At 42.0% G+C, this 21726-nt stretch overlaps 1 protein-coding gene across 5 annotated transcripts in view; it reads left to right on the top strand.

Moving 5' to 3' along the window:
* RERE (arginine-glutamic acid dipeptide repeats) overlaps nucleotides 1–21726 on the top strand; it is a 484877-nt gene that overhangs the window by 10020 nt on the left and 453131 nt on the right. The window contains exon 1 of one of the 5 annotated variants that reach the window (XM_074380009.1): nucleotides 10878–19109. The exons of the other annotated variants lie outside the window; for them this stretch is intronic. The gene's annotated coding sequence lies outside the window, so the exon portion shown is untranslated. Of the gene's footprint in view, nucleotides 1–10877; nucleotides 19110–21726 lie in introns of those variants that run through there. 5 annotated transcript variants of the gene reach the window in all.

Here is a 21726-nt window from a genome sequence, read left to right as displayed (position 1 = left end):
CCGCAACCTCCGCCTCCTGGGTTCAGGCAATTCTCCTGCCTCAGCCTCCTGAGTAGCTGGGATTATAGGCATGCGCCACCATACCCAGCTAATTTTTTGTATTTTTAGTAGAGACGGGGTTTCACCATGTTGACCAGGATGGTCTCGATCTCTTGACCTTGTGATCCACCCGCCTCGGCCTCCCAAAATGCTGGGATTACAGGCTTGAGCCACTGCGCCTGGCCAGGCTGACTTTCTTTTCACAACTGTTCCCTGGAAAGCACGTCTGAAGATAGATCTTAAAGCAGATTATTTTCTCTCTTAGGAACGGTATTACAGGTTGTGTTCTTGCCTAAGGATTTAGCATGAAAAATCTTAGCTATGGCCAACAGAGATGCTACCATAAACCTGTAGGAATTGTAGTTAAATTATTTTCTAGTTCCCATGGAGTAGGTATAATGATTATGTATTTTGATTTATAATATATGTTATATATATGTAATATATAAAATTACTACCCTATTTATATCATTTTGACCTAAAATGTGCTGACTTTATGTTAAATGTTGATGTTCCTCATGATTCTATCCATTAACTTCTTCCTAATTGCTTTCTTTTTTGTTTCTTTTTGAGACAGAGTCTTGCTCTGTTGCCCAGGCTGGAGTGCAATGGCATGATCTCAGCTCACTGCAACCTCCGCCTCCCCAGTTCAAGCAATTCCTCCTGCCTCAGCCTCCTGAGTAGCTGGGATTACCGGCAGGTGCTACCACGCCCAGCTAATTTTTGTATTTTTAGTTGAGACAGGATTTCACCATGTTGGTCAGGCTGGTTTTGAATTCCTGACCTTGTGATCCACCCGCCTTGGCCTCCCAAAGTGTTGGGGTTACAGGCATGAGCCACCGCGCCTGGCCTTCTCATTACTTTCTTTAGCACCAATTTGCTCCAGCTTAGAAGTTTGAAAATCCTTCTGTTGAGATCTGGATCTGTGTTGCCTTTTGCCTCCTTGGATATCTTTTTGGCCCTAAGTTCCAGAACTTACCAAGCTGTAGTATTTGTCCACCATTAACTGTTGTGCTATTGCAGAAAAGTTGCCTACTGCTTATTAACTCTGACTTTGGGCAGGTTATTTACCTTTCTGGGTCTCAGTTTCCTCATCTGTAAAATAGAAATAATAATAATACTCATGGGTTTGTTGTGAGACCCAAAGTAATTAATTCATGTAAAGTATTTTAGAAAGTCCCTGGCACATAGTAAGTGCTCAATAAATATTAGCCTATTTTTTTTTTTTGAGATGGAGTTTTTGCTCTTGTTACCCAGGCTGGAGTGCAATGGCGCGATCTCGGCTCACCGCAACCTCCGCCTCCTGGGTTCAGGAAATTCTCCTGCCTCAGGCTCCTGAGTAGCTGGGATTACAGGCACGCGCCACCATGCCCAGCTAATTTTTTGTATTTTTAGTAGAGATGGGGTTTCACCATGTTGACCAGGATGGTCTTGATCTCTTGACCTCGTGATCCACCCGCCTCGGCCTCCCAAAGTGTTGGGATTACAGGCTTGAGCCACTGGGCTGGCTAGCCTATTTTTATTATTACTGTTACTATCATCCAGAGATCTAGGTTTCCAGTATGTTCTCTTTGTTATTTGTAATACTCAACCAGGAGGTCTGCAGGAGACAATGGGTGAACTCTAGACAGTTTGAATTAAGTTTTCTCTGAGGAACCAATTGTAAAATTTTTGCCATTCCTTGAATATAGGAAATGCTGAAAAAAACAGTATGTGATTGGCCAGGTGTGGTGGCTCACCCCTGTAAACCCAGTGCTTTGGGAGGTGGGGAGGTGTGTGGATCACCTGAGGTTGGAGTTCGAGACCAGCCTGACCAACATGGAGAAACCCTATCTCTACCAAAAAAAAAAAAAAAAAAAAAAAAAAAGGCAGGCGTGGTGGTGCATGCCTGTAATCCTAGCTACTAGGGAGGCTGAGGCAGGAGAATCGCTTGAATCTGGGAGGCAGAGGTTGTGGTTAGCCAAGATCACGTCACTGTACTCCAGCCTGGGCAACAAGAGCAAAACTACTCCGTCTCAGAAAAAAACGGTGATTACATATCAAGTCAATAGAGTAATAGTAGAGTTTGAAGTTTGGGTGTTAATAAATGATCAGACTGTCATGGCTTAGCTGTTCCTCTTATTGATGATGCTCCTGAGGGAGTTTGTTTGTTTGTTTGTTTTTGTTTTTTTTAAGACAAGGTCTTGCTCTGTTGCCTAGGCTCTGGAGTGCAGTGGTGCATGATCACGGTTCACTGTAGCCTCTACCTTCAGGGTCCAAGTGATTGTCCCACCTTGGCCTCTCAAAGTGCTGGGATTACAGGTTTGACCCACCATGCCTGGCCTCTGAAGGAGATTTATATATGTAGAAGAATGGCAAGTGGAAAATTAGAAGTTTATTATTAATTTGGGCTTTTGGCCAAAATACCAATGTGAATTTGTATGGTGAACAGAGTTAGAGCATATTACTTAAGCTCCAGGACTAGGCAAGGGCTCTCTCATCCTCTTAAGTTTCACTGTCTCACAAAACTCTTTGGTTGATTGCTTTGCAGAAAACCCAACAATTACGTCTTTCAGAGTGTGTATGAGTGAAATGAGCAAGAACAAGAATGCAAACTCTCACATGTGTGTGACTTTTTTTTTTCCTGTCTTGCACTTGAATCAACATTTGTGTAACTTTTAATCTTCATTGGTCTTCATACTTGTAAACAGGGCTCAATCAGTATTGTGGACTCTGACCCAATCAGATTAGTGTTGTATTGTCTTAGAGAGATTCAAGAAGGCAGGGGATTGAGGGAGAGAGCAAGACATCTTGTTGGTCCAGCTTCAACTCTCTAGTGAGGTTGATGTAATGGCCTGTGAGGAATAACTAAAAATAATTGACTATCTGCCTAAGCAGCCCTACATTCTGACATTTTTCAGGATAGGCCCTGGGACTGGGAGGGAATTGCAAAGTATTTTTCAAATTTAGGGATAAGCCTGGATGTCGTGGCTCACAAAGGTAATCCTAGTGCTTTGGGAGTCCAAGGCAAGAGGATCACTTGAGGCCAGGAGTACGAGACTAGCCTGGGCAATATAGCAAGACCCCCATCTCTGCAAAAAAAAAATAAAAAATTAGCCAGGTGTGGTGGCCTGTGCCTGTAGTCCTAGCTACTCAGGAGGCTGAGGCAGGAGGATTGTTTGAGTCCAGGAGGTCAAGGCTTCCATGAGCCAAGATCATGCCATTGCTTTCAGCCTGGGAGACAGGATGAGACCCTGTCTCAACAATAAAATGTAAGGATAAGAGTACTTTATAAGGCATAATTAGGGAAAGATATCATGTGATAAATGAGATTTGCCATTTGGAAAAGTGACCCATCATGATAAAAACCTATCTTGGCCAGGCGTGGTGACTCATGCCTGTAATCCAAGCACTTTGGAGGCCAAGGTGGGCAGATCACCTGAGGTCAGGAGTTCAAGACGAGCCTGACCAACATGGTGAAACCCCGTCTTAAAAAAAAGGAAAAAAAAAACAACAAAACTGTCTTTACTAAAAATACAAAAATTAGCTGGATGTGGTGGTGGGCACCTGTAATCTCAGAACCTGTATCTCAGCACCTGTATCTCAGCCATGTTGGCCAGGCTGGTCTGGAACTCCTGACCTTAGGCAATCCACCCACCTCAGCTTCCCAGAGTGCTGGGATTACAGGTGTGAGCTATCACGTCCCACCCCCAAAATAAATTTATTTTAATCCTAGTAATCAAAAAATACGTATTTGAAATTATTTAATCACTGGGCATGGTGACAGGTACCTGTAATCCCAGCTACTCAGGAGGCAGGAGAATCTCTTGAACCTGGGAGGCCGAGGTTGCAGCGAGCCACTGCACTTCAGCCTGGTGACAGAGCAACTCTCTCTCTCAAAAAAAAAAAAGAAAGAAAAAATTCATTTGAAAAAGTAAAATTTAATAAATACAGTATTCTTTATAATTTTGCCTTGTGTTAGATAGGATTAGATTCAGCAGTGAGTGTTATTTGGGTAGAAACCCAAAATAACAATGGCTTAAACAAGATAGAAGTTTCCTTTCTTTCATGTATCTCATAGACAGTCCTGAGCCAGTATGGTAACTTCATGCTCATTAGGGGACCCAGCCTTCAACATGTAGCTCTTTCCTTTTAGTCAAAGGTGGCGGCCAGGCGCAGTGGCTCAAGCCTGTAATCCCAGCACTTTGGGAGACCGAGGCGGGTGGATCATGAGGTCGAGAGATCGAGACCATCCTGGTCAACATGGTGAAACCCCGTCTCTACTGAAAATACAAAAAATTAGCTGGGCATGGTGGTGCGTGCCTGTAATCCCAGCTACTCAGGAGGCTGAGGCAGGAGAATTGCCTGAACCCAGGAGGCGGAGGTTGCGGTGAGCCGAGATCGCGCCATTGCACTCCAGCCTGGGTAACAAGAGTGAAACTCCGTCTCAAAAAAAAAAAAAAAAGGTGGCTTCTCCACTTTCTCGTCTCGGTTCTGCATTCTGGCCAGCAGGATGGAGGAAAAGGCAAAAGCTGGGCAGGCCCCATCTTGTGAAGATACTTCCCAGAAATTGTACATACCGCTTCTGCTATGTCTCTTCGCTTATAACGGAATCACAGGGTCACACATGACTGCAAGAGAAGCTAGAAAGTGTAGTCTGTACAGTACTGGAAATTTCTATGTGCCTATACAGAAATTAGGGATTCTCCTACTTTGGAAGAAGGGAAGAGTCAGTATTGCATCTGGCAGTCTGTGCCATAAATGCCAGTGGAATGGGTAATGTACTATTAACACATTTTGTAATTTGACAGTATTGTTTGTAATCCTTCAGTATTATTTGTAAGTACTTGCCACCTCTCCCTGAGTTCAGTATTCAGTATAGAATTTTCACTAAAATTCTCCTTGATCTAATGATGGCATCAGATTTTTATTGCTGGGTAAATTTTCTAACAAGATGAACTAACTGCCTGCCTTCTGATATGAATATTCTGATCTTGGTAGTATAATCTGCTTTATATATGTATATATATTTCACGTGATTCATTACTGTAGAAATAATTACTGAAATTTCCTAAGTTGTTATACACTTTGGATTATACACATATAGTTAAAGAACTCTTTGAGACTTTTAATTTGTAACATTTATAAATGGAAAAATGTGCAGACATCTTGTTTCTATTAATATATTGAGAACAGTTTTATTAATATTTTATTAATATTAAGAAATCTAGCTTTATAAAAATCTACATATTTCTTTCATATTTTGGTTGGAATGGCTTACCACCTTTGTTTTCATGGCTTAGTGAGAATTTAGTCTTTGTGGAATCCTTAAGCACTTTTGATGCTACGAAACTTTAGTTGGCTGGATATAGTGGCACATGCCTGTAAATCCCAGCACTTTGGGGGCCTGAGGTGGGCAGATCACTTGAGCCCAAGAGTTGGAGAGCAGCCTGGGACCAAACAACATGGCAAAACCCACTTTCTGCAATCAATCAATCAATCAATAAATAAATAAAATAAAAAGCCAGATGTGGTGATGTGCACCTGCAGTCTTCGCTACTCGGGATGCTGAGGAGGGAGAATTGATTTATCCTGGGAGGTCAAGTCTGCAGTGAGCCATGATTCAGCCACTGCACTTCAGTCTGGGTAACAGGGTGAGACTCCGTCTCAAAAAACAAAAAACCAGGACGTGTGCGGTGGCTCACACCTGTACTCTCAGCACTTGGGGAGGCTGAGATGGGTGGATCATGAGGTCAGGAGTTCAAGACCAGCCTGGCCAAGATGGTGAAACCCCATCTCTACTAAAAATACAAAAATTAGCTGGGTTTGCTGGTGGGTGCTTGTTGTCCCAGCTACTTGGGAGGCTGAGGCAGAGAATTGCTTGAACCTGGGAGGTGGCGGTTGCAGTGAGCTGAGTTGGCGCCACTGCACTTCAGCCTGGGCGACAGATAGAGACTCCATCTCAAAACAAACAAACAAAAACCCAGACCAACCCTGCCCTTCACAACTTTAGTGCCTTGGGTTATATGTATGCTTGGAATATTTATTTTATAATTGTTCTGATAATGAACAGTGACTTTCTTTTTTTGAGACAGACTCTTGCTCTGTCACTAGGCTGAAGTGCAGTGGCACGATCTTGGCTCACTGCAACCTCCGTCTTTCCAGTTCAAATGATTCTCCTGCCTCAGCCTCCCATGTAGCTGGGACTTCAGGCTGGTGCCATCACGCCCAGCTGAATTTTGTAATTTTAGTAGAGACCAGGTTTCACCATGTTGCCCAGGATGGTCTCAATCTCTTGAGTTTGTGATCCGCCCACCTCAGCCTCCCAAAGTGTTGGGATTATAGGCGTGAGCCACAGTGCCCAGCCAAGCAGTGACTTCTTTTCACACAGCTCAGATAAGCTTGGTTTTATACAGCTTATCTTTCTATCTATTGAGTGTCGTATTTTGTTTGCCTTAGCATATAAACTGTGCAAATTTTTAAATTTTTAAATTTGTTTTTTCAACTTAGAACCAATGTTCTGAATGTGTTAAGAAGTTAGTGTCCAAGGACTTCTTAGAACCTGTAGTGATTGCCTTTTCAGGAGGCATACCAGCGCCCTGGGCAGCTGGACGGAGAGGGAGGGATATTACCTTTCCTACTTTTCTTACATAGTGTTTGTTGCAGGTAAACAAGACCTAATTCAAATGAATGCATAATAAAAGCCTGTGTTTTATAACTTTTAGATTCTTGCCCCTCTTTTTTTATTATATGCTTTAGTGAAATGTTAGTTTGATGTAGCAAAATAAGACATATAAAATGACCAAGACAAAGATTGTGCCCTTGATGAATTTTCTCACTAATGGGAAAGATGAGACATGTACGCAACTGAGTCCTAGGTAGAAGAAAGTGCCTCAAGAGGTGTTGATACTATGGTTTAAGAAAGAGAATCAGCTCTGGCTGGGGCATTAGGAAAGATTTGGTGTAGGAGTTGGTGTTTCACCTGTGTTTTGAAGGATTGCCAGGATTTGGACATGTGATAAGTAGCTAAGAGGATTTCAGGCAGGAAATTGCATGAAGCAAAGGCACAGAGGCTGGAAAGCATGGGAAATGGTGAGTACTTTGCTGCTTCTATGATGAGGATTATTAAATTGTGTTTCGATTTTCTTTTAAAAAAAAATCTCTCTTAAAATGTCCCATAGCAGATGCAGGCAGGCATAGTTTTTTCAGCTCAGGTAATTTATATTTGAAGCTGTAGCTGGTAGCTTTTCAGACCACATAGCAAGAGCATTTTGGAGAGGGAGTCCCTAGAACTGGTTTCTCAAAGAAAGAACAGACTGATTTGGCCAGAACCATAGAGCACTGGAAAGATATGTTGGGGTCATAGCATAGGGAGATTTAACACCAGGGTTAAATGACTTTATTTGATAGCTTCGTGCATTCAAATTAAATATAAATTGTAAGTATACAATTAATATATACTCTTTGTAATCACTTTCACACAAATATTCCTCCAGACATTTTCTATGCATATGCACACTATACATGGTATCTTGAATTAAAATTCCAAACATACAGTTTTCAGTTAATACTTATAACTCAGATTTGTTTGTTTTTGAAAACAACTGCATATTGGACACTGTAGGATGTATATTTCACTTTTTCCATTGATGGACAGTTAAATTGTCTCAGACTCTTTGGTTTGCATCCTCATATCTATACTGTTGTACAATTGTACAAGTCTGTCTGTAGGATAAGCTCTTTTTTTTTTGAGATGGAGTTTCGCTCTTGTTACCCAGGCTGGAGTGCAATGGCACGATCTGGGCTCACCGCAACATCCGCCTCCTGGGTTCAGGCAATTCTTCTGCCTCAGCCTCCTGAGTAGCTGGGATTACAGGCACACACCACCATGCCCAGCTAATTTTTTGTATTTTTAGTAGAGACGGGGTTTCACCATGTTGACCAGGATGGTCTCGATCTCTCGACCTCGTGATCCACCCGCCTCGGCCTCCCAAAGTGCTGGGATTACAGGCTTGAGCCACCGCGCCCAGCCAGGATAAGCTCCTTAGTGGAGTTGCTGAATCGGTGGGTTACATTTACTTTTTATTTTGAAAGCTGTTGATAAATTGCCATCCAAGATATGCATTTGTACACACGAAATATTTTAAGGTTTTGATTTCCTTCGCACCAACCCTGGATATTATGAAAATTCATAATCTTTGCTAATCTGATAGGTGGAAATGTATACAATATCATTATCTTTTTATTAAAAAAGAGTGTTTTTTGGCTGGGCAAGCTGGCTCATGCTTGTAATCCCAGCACTTTGGAAGGCCGAGGACTCTTGGCCAATATGGAGAAACCCATCTCAACTAAAAATACAAAATTAGCTGGGTGTGGTGGCACATGCTTGTAATCCCAGCTACTCGGGAGGCTGAGGCAGACGAATCACTTGAATCCAGGAGGCAGAGTTTGCAGTGAGCCGAGATCATGCCATTGCACTCCAGCGTGGGCAACAAGAGCAAAATTCCGTCTCAAAAAAAAAATTTTGAGACAGTGTCTTGCTTTGTCGTCCAGGTTGGATTGCAGTGGTGCGATCACAGCTCACTGCAGCCTCAACCTCCTGAGCTCAAGCAGTCTTCCTATCTCAATCCCCCAAGTAGCTGAGACTGCAGAAGTGTACCACCACATGCAGCTAATTTGTGTAATTTTTGTAGAATCAGAGTTTACCATGTTGCCCAGGCTGGTCTCAAATTCCTGGACTCAAGCGATCCACCTATCTCAGCCTTCCAAAGTGCTAGGATTACAGGTGTGAGCCACCATGCCTGGCCTTACAAATACATATATATATATATATATATATATATATATATATATATATATATGTATTTTTTTTTTTTTTTTTGAGACTGAGTCTTGCTGTATTGCCCAGGCTGGAGTGCAGTGGCACGATCTCAGCTCACTGCAGCCTCTACCTCCCGAGTTCAAGCAATTCTCCTGCCTCAGCCTCCCAAGTAGCTGGAGCTACAGGTGTGCACCACCACACCTGGCTAATTTTTGTATTTTTGATAGAGATAGGATTTCATTATGTTGGCCAAGCTGGTCTCGAACTCTTGACCTCAAGTGATCTGCCCGCCTCAGCCTACCAAAGTGCTGGGATTACAGGGGTGAGCCACTGTGCCAGGCCCTTACAAATTTTTTTTAGAGATGGAACCTTTGTTTCTGAGGCTGGACTGTGGTGGTACAATCGTAGCTCACTGCAGCCTCTTAACTCTTGGGCTCAGGTGATCCTCCTAAGTAGTTGGGACTACAGGTATGTACCACAGTGCCTGGCTCCTATAATATCATTTGAATTTGCATTTCTTTGACCATGAATGAAGTTGATGATCTTTTCATATATCAGAGTTTTAAGATAAACTTTTTGTGGTCTCTCAGTCATAGAGACAGGTGGTTTATGTTATATGGAGTACTTCTTTCTGAGTATGATTTATTTTTTAAAACACATTTAAATAATAAGAGCTTCATTGAGATCTGTCACATGCCATAAAATTTACCCTCTAAAGACTGCAATTTCTGGATTTTAGTCATTTATTTATGTATTTTGTTTTATTTTATTTTTTTGAGATAGTCTTGTTGTGTAGCCCACGTTGGAGTGCAGTGGTGTGATCGCGGCTCACTGAAAGGATGTCTGATCTTTTGGCTTCCCAGGAGTTCGAGACCTGTTTGGCCAACATGGTGAAACCCTGTTTCTACTAAAAATGCAAAAATTAGGCGGGTTTGGTGGCTCAAGCCTGTAATCCCAGCACTTTGGGAGGCTGAGGTGGGCGGATCACGAGGTCAGGAGTTCCAGACCAGCCTGGCCGATATGGTGAAACCCTGTCTCTACTAAAAGTACAAAAATTAGCTGGGTGTGGTGGCACACGCCCTTAATCCCAGCTACTCAGGAGGCTGAGGCAGGAGAATCTCTTGAACCCAGGAGGTGGGAGTTGCAGTGAGCCGAGGTCATGGCACTGCACTCCAGCTCGGGTGACAGTGTGAGACTCTGTCTCAAAAAAAAAAAGATCTTTGACCGTTGGTCATCTTTTTCTTGCCCACAACAGCTGTCAGTTTGTGGGGATAGTGGTCAAATCCAGCCACCAGAACGTGGTTGTAGGGACACTCTGAGGTGCCCTTATCAATGTTCTTCTTGATGATATCTTTGCTTCCTGAGCAGCATCTCGTGTAGCGTCTGGCCGGAACAGCAGCACTTTCCCAGGTTTCATGAACTTGCCCATTTTTACAGCAACCACCCAGGCCTACAGCAGAAAGCCTGAGTAATTTTGTTTCTTTTTTTTTTTTTTTTTTTTTTTTGGTCTTTTATTTATTTATTTATTTTTAACACCTATTATGCCATGAATTCATAGGGAATAGGTTCCAGCAGCTCAGGCTCCTTCCCATTGGTTCTCACAAAGTGTGCTTCTCTGGGTGGAGCAGGCTGGCGCTTCAGTTGGACCCAGGTACCTTTCTCTTTGGCTTCTTTCTTTTTCTGATCATTTTCCTTCACACGTTTTAGGAAGCTATCTCGGCTCTTAGAGTGCTTGATGTGCTCAATACGCACATTAATTCTCTTGGCAAGAATCTTGCCCTTAACTTGTTTGTTTACAACAATGCCAACAGCATGCTGGGTAACATTGTAGACCCTTCCAGTTTTGCCATGATAACATTTGTGGGGCATTCCTTTTTGAACAGTGCCCATTCCCTTGATGTCTACAATATCACCTTTCTTATAGATTCGCATATACGTGGCCAAAGGAACAACTCCATGTTTTCTAAAAGGCCTAGAGAACATGTATCGAGTGCCTCTCCTCTTTCCCTTTGTGTTCGTCATTTTGGCGAATTACTGGAAGATGGTGGTTCCGGCCGAAAGGTGTTTCTTTTTTTTTTTTTGAGATGCAGTTTCACTTTGTTACCCAGGCTGGAGTGTGGTGGCAGGATCTTGGGCTCACTGCAACCTCTACACTCCCCCCGCTTCTCTCGCCCCAGGTTCAAGCAGTTCTCCTGCATCACCCTCCTGAATAGCTGGGACTACAGGTGCCCACCACCATGCCTGGCTAATTTTTTTGTATTTTTAGTAGAAACTGTGTTTTGCCCTGTTGGCTAGGCTGGTCTCTAATTCCTGATGACCTTAGGTGATCCACCCTCCTCTACCTCCCAAAGTGCTAGGATTACAGGCGTGAGTCACTGTGCCCTGCCTTATTTTAAAATTTTTTGTAGAAATGGGGTCTGGCTATGTTTCCCAGTCTGGTTTCAAATTCCTCAAGCAGTCCTCCCACCTTGGCCTTTCAAGGTGTTGGGATTACAGGATGAGCCACTGCACCGAGCTAGTTATTTATTTTAAAATTCAGTGCCAACAATTGCCTTATTATTTGAAGTAAATGCCTATTAGGCTGGACTTGAAGTTCTCCTTCTCTTAATTCAGCATAGTAAGGCCCCAAATTTGAAATGAGAAAGTGCAACTTTTCCTGTTATTTTTCCAGTTAGAGACCTCTCTTACCAGAGACTGAAGTCAGGTAGCTGGATTCTGAAATGGAGTTAGGCGTGACAACTGCTTTGGAATCTCAGTGCTTTGGTACTGGATGGGGAGTGCTTTCTTTTAAATAACTTGTAGTTGAAACTGATTCCAACTGCAAGAGGTGATATAACCTCTTTGACTTTTTTTTGAAAATGCTTTAAATATGAAATCTGAAGTGAAAAAGGTTTCTAAGGTGAAAAGATTTTAAAATATGGTAAGTTGCTTTAAATTAGCAAGTCAGTTTTTTTAGGTGGGTGATTCAACTGCTTTGTAGTTAATCTGGTCATTTTTTATTCCAGAGATTTATTAATATGTCTACTAAAGTGTGTGTGTATGTGTGGTAAGACGACTAAATTGCTTCATTTTAAGAACAATAATGATCTAGGGTCTATGTTTCTTTTGTGATTCATGCAGATTTTTTTTTTTTTTTTTGGTGGGGGAGCCGGGGTCACACTCTTATCACTCAGGCTGGAGTACATTTGGGCAATCTTGGCTCACTACAGCCTCTGCCTCCCAGGTTCAAGTAATTCTCCCATCACACAGTTATTTTTTTATGGAAAAAAAGCATACCAGTAATTTGACTGATTTATTTCTTTTCAATTTAAAAAAATTTAATTTTTTTTCTAGAGATAGGGTCTCCCTGTGTTGCCCAGGCTGGTCTTGAACTCCTAGCCTCAAGTGATCCTCCTGCCTCAGGCTCCCAAAGAGCTAGGATTACAGCCTGAGCCCCCGTTCTGGCCTTGACTGATTTTTCTCGAGGAAACTATTTCTGCCTTCTAGCATTAGCTTCCATCTATTGGGTCCTCTGACAGCCCCTGTTGATGGCCCAGGAATGATTACAGAGTAGTAGCTCTTATCACTGGCTAAGTCTGCGACCTCATCTGTATTGTTTCACTTTCCCATCATCTGGGAAAGATGTCAACAGAGCCTTATAGTAGATGGTTTTCTATTGATTTTGATAGAACTAAATGAATCATTTCCTTCCTTTTGCTTTTATATATACTTAAAGTTTCCTGTTCTTCGTAGTAAAATATTCCTAAAATTGTGTTTTCCTGTATTTTAACCCCTGCATATTTCATTATTTTTCTATAGTTTTAGGCCTTCTCTGTTTGGACAGTCATTTTTTATTGGCTTGCTTTTAGTCATTTAAATTACAATATCAGGCTGAAGTTAGTGATTTATCTCTATTGTTACAGATCAAACTCCTTATTCTACTCTTTCCCCCTTCTCACTACTTTATTTGACTATTCTTCAAAAAAATTGCAGTGTCTCTTCCTTTTCCCTCTTGACATCCCTTTTTTTGTTCCTAATTTTTTCATGTCTTAAGGTTTTTTTCCTACCTTAAAGTCCCTTGGTCTTTTAGTTGTAGTTTTGATTAAAGTGGATTTTTTCTTGGGCTTTTAATTAGATTTTCTTTTCCTTCAGTTCTTTGTAGGGAGATTGAAGATGATGACGACTGACACTTGGGTCCGTGGCCTGATTACTTAGAATAAGACTATGTGGGCCGGAGGCAGTGGCTCACGCCTATAATCCCAGCACCTGGGAGGCTGAGGCGGGTGGATCATGAGGTCAAGAGATTGAGACCATCCTGGTCAACATGGTGAAACCCTGTCTCTACTGAGAATACAAAATAAGCTGGGCATGGTGGCGCGTGCCTGTAGTCCCAGCTACTCGGGAGGCTGAGGCAGGAGAATTGCTTGAACCCAGGAGGTGGAAGTTGTGGTGAGCTGAGATTGTGCCATTGTACTCCAGCCTGGGAAACAAGAATGAAACTCCATCTCAAAAAAAAAAAAAAAAGCCGGGCGCGGTGGCTCATGCCTGTAATCCCAGCACTTTGGGAGGCCAAGGCGGACGGATCACAAGGTCAAGAGATCGAGACCATCCTGGTCAACATGGTGAAACCCCGTCTCTACTAAAAAATACAAAAAATTAGCTGGGCATGGTGGCGCATGCCTGTCATCCCAGCTACTCAGGAGGCTGAGGCAGGAGAATTGCCTGAACCCAGGAGGCGGAGGTTGCAGTGAGCCGAGATTGTGCCATTGCACTCCAGCCTGGGTAACAAGAGTGAAACTCCGTCTCAAAAAAAAAAAAAAAAAGTTAAAAAAAGAATAAGACTACGTGAACATTGAGTGGCTTGAATATAGCATTTAATTTAGCTTGTCCATGTTTCCACTGCCACTTGAAGGCTGTTTACTGGCTTAGAGGCACTGTCCTGAAAAATAACAAAATAAATATAAATTAAACACCCCATGTTTGTGTAGTGCCCATTTAAGTCAAGATTAGATCTGACATCTGGATGGCCTGTGGAGGAATACTATTTATAACTCGAGAAACAATATTTTGCTAAGAGATATGTTGATTAGATTGGAGATAATAGTAGGTCTTTAAAACATACTTTATATGTGCCACATAATTCCTGTTTTTTTGTGGGATCACTGAAATGTCCTAAACCATGATACCCTCTGTGCATTAGAAAAATAAGCTATGACTCCTGGTTGGCATAAGAAGATCTAGATTCCAGTTCTATCTGAACTATGGGCTTGAAATATGATTATGTGCCCTACTTCCTTAGATGTCAAAGAGGGGCAGTAGTACATAAATTGAAGTGAACAAGTAGATATGGAAATATCTTGAAAATATGAAAATGCAATCTGGACATGGTGGCATGTATCTATAGTGCCAGCTCCTTGGAAGGCTGAGGCAGGAGGATCGCTTGAGCCCAGGAGAATTTGAGGCCAGCCTGGGCAACCTTGTCTCTTAAAAAAAAAAAAAAAAAAAAAAAAAAAAACGGCCAGCGAGGTGGCTCACACTTGTAATCCCAGCACTTTGGGAGGCCGAGATGGGTAGATCACGAAGTCAGGAGTTTGAGACCAGCCTGGCCAACATGATAAAACCCTCTCTCTACTAAAAATAACAAAAATTAGCCGGGCATAGTGGCAGGTTCCTGTAATCTTAGCTACTGAGAGGCTGAGGCAGGATAATCGCTTGAACCTGGGAGGCGGAGGTTACAGTGAGCCAAGATCACGCCACTGCACTCCAGCCTCTGCGACAGAGCAAGACTCTGGGGTGGGGAATGATGACAGTCTGAGTAACGTAGAGAGACCCTGTCATTACAAAAATAATAAAAAATATTAGCTGAATGTGGTGGTGCATTCTTGTAGTTCCAGCTACTTGTGAGGCTGAGATGGGATGATCACCTGAGCCTGGGAAGTTGAGACTGCAGTGTGACATGATGGCACCACCGCACACCAACCTGGGTGACAGCCGTCCTCTCATCTCAGCCATCCCTCCCGCCTTACCTTCTGGGGGTAGCTGAGACTATAGGTGCATGTCACCACTCCTGGGCAGCTTTTTTTTTTTTTTTTTTAAAGATGGGGTTTTGCCATGTTGCCCAGGCTGGTTTCGAATTTTTGGGTTTATGCGATCCACCTTCCTTGGCCCCCAAAGTGCAGGGATTACAGGTGTGAGCTGTCTTCCTGAGTCACCTTTTTCTTCTCTTTTAACAAATTCAGCAATTTTTCAGTCCCAGAAATCTGTAAATACATTGTTTGTGGAAAAATACAAGGATAATGGCATCAAAAGATGGTTTCTATTAGGAATGGGAACAGGTAGCAGTTGTCCCTGCCACTTCAACAATCACAGGCCCAGGACCCTTTAATATAAGAAGCTTTTAGTTCCTGAAATGATTTCAGAGGCCATTTTTGTCTCTTTCTCAAAATTTTTTGGAAGATAAAATATTGCACAGTGATAGTTGCAATTTTGAAGTTTCATTTAGACAGAGTCTTGCTTTGTTACCCAGGCTGGAGTGCAGTGGCATGATCTTGGCTCACTGCAACCTCCACCTCCTGGGTTCAAGTGATTCCTGTGCCTCAGTCTCCTGAGTAGGTGGAACAAGAAGTGTGCGCCACCATACCTGGCTAGTTTTTTTGTAGTTTTCTTTTTCTTTTTTTATTTTTTGATACAGAGTTTCGCTCTTTTTGCCCAGGCTGGAGGGCAATGGAACGATCTCGGCTTACCGCAACCTCTGCCTCCTGGGTTCAAGCAATTCTCCTGACTCAATCTCCCGAGTAGCTGAGATTACATGCATATGCCACCATGCCTGGCACATGTATTTGTATTTTTAGTAGAGATGGGGTTTCTCCATGTTGGTCAGGTTGATTTTGAACTCCCAACCTCAGGTGACCCACCCACCTCAGCCTCCCAAAGTGTTGGGATTACAGGCGTGAGCCCCTGTGCCCAGCTATTCTTTTTTTTGTATTTTTAGTAGAGGTGAGGTTTTGCCATGTTGGCCAGGCTGATCTGGAACTCCTGGCCTCAAGTGATCCACCTGCCTCGGCCTCCCAAAGTGCTGGAATTACAGGTGTGAGCCATTGCACCTGGCCTCAAATTGTTTATTCCAGTCTAATCATTAAGGAAAGAAGCCCTGAAGAGTCAAAGATGAACTTGTAATTATAACAGTTAATATGGGTCCTTGCTCCCCGCCGCCCCCCCCATAAACTGTCCTGACTCAGAGTTGTCTGGTTAAGTGCCTCTTCCCATGAGAAGTTCACATAATTTAGATTTTCTCACTTTTAGTTTGGTTATTTGGCTTAATGTATTCCTGTAGGAAGCAGCCATATTTTTACCATTTCCTTGGAAGAATATAGGTGCTGACAAATTCCTTGCATCCCCAAGTTCATTTTGCTTGGGTCTTAACCTCCTTGTAGTTTTCTAGGATGCTGATTGCCAGCCTTGTTGATGTGGGACTGGCTTTGAAATCCAAGACATCTTTTGAGGATATCAAAGTACTGTAAAGGGTGGAAATGTTAAGGTTGCTGAATACTTGGAGAGTATCACATGCTGTTGATATGCTTACTGTAGTGATTTTTGAGCCTTGAAAATGTAGGCCTTTGATGTAGCTGTCATGAAGGTGAGCCTCAGCCCTGTCTGTGAATTTCTCCAGAATGATTCAGTTTAGGTTCCCAGTATCAAAATAGATTCCCGCCCTCCACTCCCTTTTTTTTTTAGACAGGGTATCATTCTGTCTCCCAGGCTGGAGTGCAGTGGTGTGATCTTGGCTTACTGCGACCTCTGCCTCCTGAGTTCAAGCAGTTCTTCTGCCTCAGCCTCCCAAGTAGCTGAGATTACAGGTGGCTGCCAGCATGCTTAGCTAATTTTTGTATTTGTAAAAGAGATGGGGTTTCACCATATTAGCCAGGCTGGTCTCGAACTCCTGACCTCAAGTGATCCATCTGCCTCAGCTTCCCACAGTGCTGGGATTACAGGTGTGAGCCACCCACCCAGCCTCCCTGCTTCTTTATGTTCTGCCATCCTCCCAGTCTCACAGCTTCTTTAAACTTTCCTGATATTGAGAAATCTTTAAACTTTCCTGATATTACACCACTTGATGTAAGACACCATTAAAAAGAATCCAGCATCTGGGGGAGGTGTTAGGGAATTGAGTGTTGTTAAAGCATCAAGGAAAGAGGAGTTTGACCTATTTTGAGCTCATCTGTGACACCTGTTTCATTTAGAAAACTCTAATGACACTAGTTGGCAGAGTTGCATTTTTGAAGTTGTTTCATTTAGACAAAGTGATAGTCATCTGTCTTCTTTTAGGAGGTGATTGTCTAGGAGTAACTATATATGCACTCTTAGCACTGTGTCACAACCACCATAGGATCCACTTACAGAGAAGATTTGTGGAGCGCTTCAGCCTGTTTATGGTGTTACTGAGAAAGGAACTGTGGCCATTTGGTATAATTCTGGGCAGAAGACCTCTTGTTTGTATTGCATTGAATTAGAGGTCAGTATTTGAAATTTTCTCTTTGAGTGGCTGTTATAAGACGATCCTGTAAGAATTGATCACTATGAAATTAGCCAACTACATAGTGTCTTTCAAAGATGAGGTAAACTGTTGAACTTGTGATTATGTGGTTTCTGGTATGAATTACTGAACTGATGTTTGTTTTTATGTGCATAGATAAGCCTATATGCTTGATACTCTTTCAATTATAAACCTAATGAGTTATGAGAGATCATAACTTGGGCTTCATTAAGTGAAGAAGGGTTCTACTCTATCTTTTTGTTTTTTTTTCTTTTGAGACAGGGTCTTGCTTTGTTGCCCAGGCTGGAGTAGTGCAGTCATAGTTCACTGCAGCCTTGACCTTCTGGGCTCAAGTGATCCTCCCACCTTGGCCTCCCAAAGTATTAGGGTTACAGATGTGAGCTATTGTGCCTGGCCTAATTTAAGCTTTACCTGTTCTGTTGATGATAAATTCTGGGAGATGATAGTGTCCTTTATTTATCTTTAAATGGTTTCTGACAAGTTTTCTTCATATTTTCTACTTTGTTTGACTCTTAAGAGAGTTATAGGTTTGAAACTAATGTCTTCTGCCTTTCCCTCTTCTCCTGTGATTCCTGTGGGTACCCAGGAGTTATGTGTTTAGTTTGAAAAGAAGAGATTTCAGAAGAATCATGCTTCCCATATACTTACACTGATCATGAAAAGTAAAATTTATTCTGAAAGGATAGACCAGTTGCTTAGTAATTGAAATGTAACTTGTTATAGATATGATCTGTAATTTCAGGCCATATTTTCTAGGAAGCTCTTTTCATCCAAGTCTCCTTTCCTCTGGGCAGTTGGCTGCTGATAAGGGATTATCTGAGTGATATTTTGGGCTTGCCCATTCATTTGGCAGTATTTTACTTTTTTAGTGTCTCTTGCAAGACACAGTACTAGGTACTGGGTGCACAAAAAGATGAGTAAGACGTGTCCCTGCCCTCCTGGAGTTCATGATGAAAAGCGGGGAACAGATATGAAAAAAACCACTAAAATATAGTCTGAAAAGAATGGTAGTGTTAGTAAAAACATGATGCTCCAACAACCCAGAGAGTCATAAGTATGCATATACCTTGGATATTTGCATAGCGCTTATGGAGTTAACAAGCTGGTGTTTATCTTGGCAGACCACCTCAGGCAGCTACCCTTACTGTGGTTGTGTGACCTCATGTAACTTGATTGGGATTTTCCATGTCACTAATAGTTTCTAGGGAGTAGAGAGTAAATCTCTTATTGGGAAAGGTTGGGCACCCTAACTCTGTATTCTTCTGAATCCAGAATACCTTTCTGTATGTTTTGTTGTCTTTTAAGAATATTATCTCAGACATTATATAAATAATTTCATTTTTTCTGAGTCCCTTCTTTGGAAAAGTAGTTCTTTCCAAGTAAAAGGGACACAGTATTTGGTTTTTCAGTTAATTCTGAAACCCCTGACATCCTGTCTCCCTAAAGAAGTAAAGCATGGGCTGGGTGTGGTGGTTCACGCCCATAATCCCAGCACTTTGGGAGGCTGAGGTGGGTGGATCACTTGAAGTCAGGAGTTTGAGATCAGTCTGGCCAACATGGCCAAACCCCATCTCTACTAAAAATAAAAAAAAATTGGTTGGGCATGGTGGCGCATGCCTGTAATCCCAGCTACTCCGGAGGCTGAGGCAGGAGAATTGCTTGAAGCTGGAAGGTGGAGATTGCAGTGAGCAGAGATCGTGGCACTGCACTACAGCCTGGACGACAGAGCAAGAATCTGTAAGTAAAGTCTGAACTTTTTTCTTCCTAGAAAATGGCTTAGTTTATTTCTGTATGGAGGATTTGAAAACTAAAAATAATTCATTAGCATCTTTTAAACGGATAACGGGAATTACCTTGGAGCTTATTAATTAAACTCTAGACTATTAGTTATACCTATTACCTTTATAGTCCTTCATATTTTTCTTACTGGCATTAAATTTATTAATCTATCAGATAGATTAGATTTATTATTTATTTGTATTATTAGTTACATAATATGGAAGGTACTGGGGAGGCTTGCAATATGGTGGGGTTTGCCCACATTAGGAAAACATGTTTTTCCTTATGTTCAGTTTTTTTGGGGGTTGTCTTTTAACCATCTCACATTATCAGTATATATGCCATTTCCTGTCACAAAGGGGCACATAGGTCTAGTCCTAATCTTGAAGCTTGAACCTACAGTTCCAGAGAAAAGCACTGATACTGAATGCTCTCTGGCTCATCTTTCCATCTAGGATCTGTCAGCTAGCCAACAGGTGTTGGAGGTATGCTTTCCAAGGTTAGTGTTGCTGTTAGTGGGATATAAAAGAAATAAAAGTTACTATCTTTGGCCTCATAATTTAGGAGGGAAGCCTTGCAAGAATACCACATTTAGATATTTCTAGAACAAAAGTGGAATTTAACCAAGTACTTACTGTTTAGCATAACAAATATAGTTCAGTTTCAGGTTAGAGATTAGTGTGGATTAAAGTTGACTAAAAATCCATTAAAAAACTGAGTGGGCCATTGAAGAATGGATGCTGTTTGAATAGCAGACTGGGAGAGCAGGTTAGGACAGTCCAGGCTAGGGTCAGCCTGAGGCAGGAATGCATATGGTATGCACAGGGTTCAGTAACGAGAACCTGGTTGAAGTACAGAATTTGTAGGGAGGAATAGTGCCATATGAGTTAGGTAGACCAAGGAAGATAGGCCTGGAATGCTAGGCATGGAGCGTCTGTTGGCACCTGAAGGAATGAGGGAGAGGTAATAAAGTAGCACGTCAGCCAGAGACTGGAGGGTACGTCTGTGGGAGGAATTTTGGCCCCAAATTTGTAATGTGGGCATAGGAAGCATGTTGGTCAGTCCTGATAAAGACGTATGGGTACACCTGTGTGATGTGTTAAAATTCCTTCCTGCCACTGCTCATGTTTGGTCAGATTGTAGTTTAGGCTGAAGGAAAGAGGTAGCCATTGGACAGATAGGCTCTGAGAAGCCTGAGTGGTTTGTAAAGTATCACCGTTGGCTTTCATTTAGTATTTCATATATATATATATATATATATATATATATATATGTACATATATGTATGTACATATACATACACATATATATACACCTATACAAATATATACGTGTGTGTGTGTGTGTGTGCACGCGCGCATATATATATAATTTTTTTTTGGTAGAGAGGAGGTCTTTCTATGTTGCCCAGGCTGGTCTTGAACTCATGGGATCAAGTGATCCTCCCCAGTCAGCTTCCTCAAATGCTGGGATTACAGGTATGAGCCAGTGTGCCCAGCCTAGTATCATATTTTATACGAGATAAATTTTCTACAGTTCACATATTCTGTTTCATGTCTTCTCTTGTCTCTCACCCCAAGCACCCACTGATTATACCTGTTTATCTTCCTCTCCTTTTACTTCTTAGCTCCTGTTTATTCTTCAGGTCTCAATTTAGGGATCATTTTGTTTGGAAAGCCTTCCTCAGTTAGGGCTGTGCCAGGGTGCGCTCCCTGGCACCTGTACTCCCCCGAGACGTCTCTTATTATGCTACATTGTAATTGCATCTGTACGTGTCAGCGGCTTTGCTACCCTGTGAGCTCTGCAAGCGCAGGGACGAGCCTTGTTTGCTGTTGAATCTTCATCTGTCAGGGCTGGTCAGGCACATACATGTGACATGGTTGGTAAATATTTGTGCAATATAAAGGTTGGACTTTGTCACTATCATTATAGCTTCTTAAAAAAAATCTCCTTAATAAATACTTTCCTGCTTCTATGTACCCATTATTAACATATATTAAAAATTACGGCCGGGCGCGGTGGCTCAAGCCTGTAATCCCAGCACTTTGGGAGGCCGAGGTGGGTGGATCACGAGATCGAGAGATCGAGACCATCCTGGTCAACATGGTGAAACCCCGTCTCTACTAAAAATACAAAAAATTAGCTGGGCATGTTGGCGCGTGCCTGTAATCCCAGCTACTCAGGAGGCTGAGGCAGGAGAATTGCTTGAACCCAGGAGGCGGAGGTTGCGGTGAGCCGAGATCGCGCCATTGCACTCCAGCCTGGGTAACAAGAGCGAAACTCCGTCTCAAAAAAAAAAAAAAAAAAAATTACTACATTATTATAGCATTATGGTGTTATTATAACATATATTCACATAACGTGGTTGTATTATGTTTTTTCACATATATATTAAGTATTTTTCCATTATTGGGCATTTAGTTTATTTCCGTTATTCTTTTTTCTACTATATACTGCTATAACCATAAACTTTATATAGCACTTTTTTTTTTAATGCTTTTATTATTTAATGCTTTTATTATTTTGAGACAGGAGCTTACTCTGTCACCCAGGCTAAAGTACAGTGACACCATCA

This window comes from Saimiri boliviensis, chromosome 11, assembly GCF_048565385.1.
Source record: "Saimiri boliviensis isolate mSaiBol1 chromosome 11, mSaiBol1.pri, whole genome shotgun sequence".
Lineage (NCBI taxonomy): Eukaryota > Metazoa > Chordata > Mammalia > Primates > Cebidae > Saimiri > Saimiri boliviensis.
Note: the sequence above shows the minus strand (reverse complement) of the source record. Positions and strands in the feature narration are given on the sequence as shown.